This window comes from Furipterus horrens, unplaced genomic scaffold, assembly GCF_987537825.1.
Source record: "Furipterus horrens unplaced genomic scaffold, mFurHor1.1.pri manual_scaffold_6, whole genome shotgun sequence".
Lineage (NCBI taxonomy): Eukaryota > Metazoa > Chordata > Mammalia > Chiroptera > Furipteridae > Furipterus > Furipterus horrens.
In genome coordinates, this window is record NW_028327176.1 from 62,326,941 (window position 1) to 62,332,524 (window position 5,584).

Below are 5,584 nucleotides of genomic sequence, written 5' to 3' on the forward strand. Positions count from 1 at the left end.
AAAAAAGAAGAAGAAGAATAGATAAAAAGCATTAGGCAAAATCCAACATCCATTTTTGATAAAAAGCAGTCAGAAACTAGAAATAAAGATCTTCCTCAATGTGATAAATAACATCTAAAAGTTTCTATAGGTATTATTCTATTCAGTGATTAAAAAAAAAAAAACAACCTAAAACTAAATGTTTCAATCCTAAAATCAGGTTTAAGGTGAGGATATATGTCCTCACCAGTTTTAGTCAATATAGTCCTAGAGGTCTTAGTTATCATAATAAGACATTTTGTAGTTTTCAGCATACAAATCCTATACATGTTTTGTTAGATTTCTTAGAGTCATCGTAGATAGTATTTTATTTTTAATTTTAGTTTTCAGAGCTTATTGTTAATATGTAGAAATACAGCTTATTTTTGTATGATGATTTAGTATACTACAAACTTGTGAGACTTTACTTATATTTTCTATAAGTTTTTTGTATTTTCCTAGAGATTTTCTATGTAGACCACCATGTCATTGCAAATTAGGACAGCTTGATGTCTTCTTTTTGAGCTGTATGCTTTAATTTAATTTAATTTAATTTTTTTTTTTTGCCTTATTAGTCTGGCTGAGACTTTCAGTACTTTGTTGACTAAATGTGGTGAAAACAGACACTCTTGTGGTTCAGCCATTCCACTACTAAGTATTTATCCAACAGTAAAGAAAGCTTATACACTACAAAGATTTGTCAATAAATATTAAAGGCAGCTTTATTTGCAATAGCCAAAATCTGGAAACAACACAAATGTCTATCAATACTTTTATACATTAAAAATTGTGATGCATTAGTACATACATAAATAGGAATAGAGGCATGGATACATGGAACAAACTGATAGCTGTCAGAGAAGGAGGGGTTGGGGAACTGGATGAAAGAAGGTGAAGATATTAACCGAAGAACATAGATGCATAACCCATAGACAGACAACAGGAAGTGGAGAGGAGACTGGGTTAAGAGGAAGGAAGTGAGGACATTTATAAAAGTGCCAATAAAAAAAAAGTTACAAATAAATATTAGCATTTGACTTTAAAAAATTAAATAAAAATATGGAATATTAAATTCATCAATAAAATGAAATTACTACTTTTACTCTCAGTGTCACAAATGAGTTTCAAAATAATTATGTAGAGTAAAAGCAGTCAAGTGAACAAGAGCACAAACGATATGATTCCAATATATAAAACTGCAAACTCGTCTACAGGAGTAGCATGGTTGAGTCTTGGGATAATAATACATTTAACTTTTGAAAAGTGTTCCACATTCTTAGTCTCCTTATATTGTTTCTCTTGAATTTGATTATATATTTTCTTTTATTAGGCCTGGTATTTTTTATTAATGCTGGGCATTTTTTCTTTAAAATACTGTAAATAAAATGCTGGGTGCATTTATCCTTCATTGAGATTTAAATGTTGTTCTGACAGGCATTTATTCTAAGGCAGATTATCTCTATTGTTCAAAAGTTAAAATTATATTAAAAATGTGTTAATTTTGTCAGGATTATTTTGTTTCACCCATTGTCCTGGAGTATAGCATAATTTGGTCTAATTAAAAGCTTAAGTAGCTTACTAGTGCCCTTCTGTAACTATAATTAATTGTTCTAGCATGAGATTACTGGAAAGTTAATTCAGCATTTTAGCTTCTCAGCCATCCCTTTTGCTTTTATAATTGCCAATTACCCAGAAAAAAAGGACCCCAAATTTTAAGGTAATTTCATTGAACTTATCCTATTTTTTAGATTTTGATCTTACACATGTCTATTAACTTGGTAAATATCCAATAACTCCAAGCCTTTTCTTTTTCTTGTGAAGCTTTTCTGACTAGTCTTGCCATAGTTTTTCATGGTTGTCTGTTGCCTGTAGTTGACCTCACTTGATAGGTTTTGCAGCAATTCTGGATTAAGAATATAAGAATATCTAGATTAACATTAAGAAAAAAATGTTGTCATTAATATTTGCATTCTTTTTCCTCGGCTCTCATTTTCTTACACTTTTTTTTCACAACTAAAAGTTTCCTTTTATCCCTTTATTTTATTTCATTTTCCCCCCACTCTTCTCACTTTGTTTGCCTGCTGATTCCTCTCCTTTCCAGTACCTTCACTTTTTCTTCCTTTACTCTTCCTAATATCTGTATTTGGGAGAAAATATGTTAAATGCATCATGGCTGAGTTTCAAATACTGAGTATACAAAGTTTTCTCTTGACATGGAGTATTCAATGTAATGGGGTTAGTTTTAAGTGATCTTGTACATGAATTTATTATGGGACTAAGTATTATAAGTAAGCCTCAACTTCTTCCTGAAATGTCTTTTGTTGTATTAAAAAATCTTAAATTGATTTTTGTCAGTTTTTTCATAAGTAGGATTAGTTTCTTGTAGACAAAATGAAACAGAGAAGCAAAATATAATGCCATACGTGCATTTATGTACAATAATGTACCCCTACATAATACAACTATTTTTCCATGAGGTGCCTAGTGTACAACTTTCTCAACTTCTGCTGAGCTTGTTGTTAAAAAAAAAATTGTTTCAAAGCAAAAACTACCACGAAAATGCTATCAGAAAAGAACTAAGGTAGGATGTAGAAGATTTATTATGTATTTTTTTGTAGTGCTAAGTAGCTAGTATACTCCAATTCTGTGTTTTTCTACTTCTGGGAAATGGCAAAATAATAAACTCTGGCAAAAGAAATTCAGTGTAACTTATTCACGAAGATAAATACTGGTGTAAAACAACTTCTACTCTTTCTTTTTAAATATGCAAAGACAGAATTAACTGGGAGAATATCAGACTGATAAGTAAATTCTAAGGAAGCAATAGGAGTAGAAATCATTGCATTTGATTTTGAAAAATTAATAGGAATGATATAGAGAGGAATAAAAGGAGGTGGTATAAACTGCAAGCCATGAACCAGTATCAATATGAGCAAAGATTTGAAAAGAGGCTAGGGAAAAATTTGACATGGTTGGAGAAGAGTAATACAAGGTGTGACCTCCCAAGTAGTGAAATTACCTTCTGGAGGGTGGGCCCATTGAAATATAGATTCCCCCACTAGGTGAGTTTTCTAGGAACCCATCTGTATCAGTGTACCAACTGGTATTGTTATGAGCTTGTGTTTGGTTTTAGCAAATTTTTTTTGAAGAGTCTTTCAATAAATTTGCCCATTTCATGATGGGTGATTTGCAAGCACACCTGCCCACACCAAGCTGAGTGTTCAGTAGTATTTGACCCAAAACAGGCATGATCCCCATGCCCCACCCTCCTTGTTCACCAGATCTTGGCTGGAGCAACTTTTTTTGTTTCCTTGGATTAAAAAAGTCCTCAAAAGGAAATATTTTGCTTACGTGCATGAGCTAAAACAAAAAAACAGCAGAAACACTAAAAGGCATCAAAACCAGTAAGTTCAAAAACTGTTCTGAGGGTTCTTCCTTTCTGCCTGACCATGGCCATCAGGTAAGCCAAAATGGGTGCTTATAAGTACATCCAGGAGATATGAAGAAAGAAGCAACCTGAGGTGATGCACTTTCTTCTCAGGGTGCACTGCTGGCAGTATCACCAGTCTCTGTACCTCACGGCACCTCACTCCCCACTGCCCCTCACCGATCCTATAAAGCACTCAGGCTGGGATACAAAGCCAAGCGAGGTTATGTCATATATCAGATTCATGTGCACTGTAGTGGTCACAAACGCCTTGTTCCTAAGAATGTCACCTATGGCAACACCATTCATCATGATGTTAACTGGCTAAAGTTTGCCTGAAGCCTTTATTCTGTGGGGAAGGAGTGAGGTGGGTGCCACTGTGAGAATTTGAGAGCCCTGAATTCCTACTCAGTTGATGAAGATTCCATGTACAAATTCTTTGAGGTTATCCTCATTGATCCATTCCATAATGCTATCAGAAGTAACCCAGACACCCAATGGACCACCAAACTGTTCCACAAGCACAGGGAGACATGGGGGCTGACATCTGTTGGCTGCAAGAGCCATGGCCTTGGAACTGGCCACAAGTTCCACCACACTATTGGTGGTTTTCACCATGCAGCTTGGATAAGGTGCAGTATTCTCCAGCTCCACTGTTATCACTAATATGAGGTCTGTCTGGAAAAAGTTCAGCCATTGTTAATTTAATGAGAATGGTTCACTGCAACATTGATGTAACCCAGCAGCCAAGGGGAGTAGACTGAAATGCACATGTGTGAACAATGACAACTTCACTATGTTAGTCAGTGGGGGTGGTAGATGCCGCTGAGTGAGCATGTGTACTATGTGGTCATTGCATTCAAAATTACTGAGGGAGTAGAGCAATGAATCTGTATCAAATTTTGTGTTAAGCTTGAACATTCCTTTGCGGAATCTATTTGGATGATTCAGAAGGCCGCAGCTATGGGCAACTGGTGATTGACAGCTTCATCATGAGAATGTGCTTACTCATCCATCACATCTCATGCAGTTTTTTGGCAAAACATCAAATCACCCAGGTAACTCAGCCCCCTTACAACCCAGATTTAGCCCCCTGTGACTTCTGGCTTTTCCCAAAACTAAAATCACCATTGAAAGGGAGGAGATTTCAGACTATTGATAAGATTCAGGAAAATATGACGAGGCAGCTGATTGTGATTGGGAGTACTGTGTGAAGTCCCAATGTGCCTACTTTGAATGGGACTGAGGCATCATTGTCCTATGTACAATGTTTCTTGTAACTTGTATCTTCTTCAATAAATGTCTCTATTTTTCATATTACTTGACTGTATAGTTTCTGGACAGTATCCAATGTTTGCAAAATTCTTACCTAATAAATAATTTAGGGAAGTCAAAAAAATTGTTTTGAGTAGTGGGGAAAAAATTTCAATAGGTATATTGTATCAAATGGAGACTACGTTGAAGGTGACCGAAGTTTAAATATGTAAGAATGAATACAGAATTATCTATAAAGAAACTCTGGGTATTTTTTAGGTCCCTCCTTGTATAAAAAATACAATAAACAAGAATCACTGGCTGACCAGATTGTATAAAGTCAATTTTGGGTTGATATAAAAAGAATTTTGCCTGTACGCAAAAATATTGTCACTGAAAATTTTTGCCTATATGTAAAAATATTGAGCGACTGAAAATTTTGACCAACAAATCAGATATTAAATAGGTACTTAACAGTTTACACAGTATAGACCTTTCTGACACAGTCACCAAGTGAAGGTCCCTAGATTCCTTCGCATGTTGTAAACCATACAAAAATTAATATTTCTTTTTAGAGACTTTATTCTATGAGGCCTTCAAACCAACTTTGAAACATGATGCCACAATTCCCTAATGCACATCAATTTTTATTTTTATGCATGGTTTCTTAAAATAGATGACCTATAGCTTTCATTAAATTCTCTGCGGGGGCCATGGCCCCAAAAACTTAGAGATAAATGATCATAGGGTGTGTTTATTGAGAAAGACCTGGAAATAATTTATCAAATGAGTACTGATGGCACCAAGCAGAAAACACGAGGACCTTTTTATATAGTTTGGGTGTTTTATTTGGGACTGAATAAGGAACATATGCTGAGATGGAGT

At 34.9% G+C, this 5,584-nt stretch overlaps 1 pseudogene; it reads left to right on the top strand.

Moving 5' to 3' along the window:
* Nucleotides 1-3,488: 3,488 nt before the first annotated feature.
* LOC150006312 (large ribosomal subunit protein eL15 pseudogene) lies at nt 3,489-4,111 on the top strand (annotated as a pseudogene).
* The last annotated feature ends 1,473 nt before the right edge of the window (nt 4,112-5,584 follow it).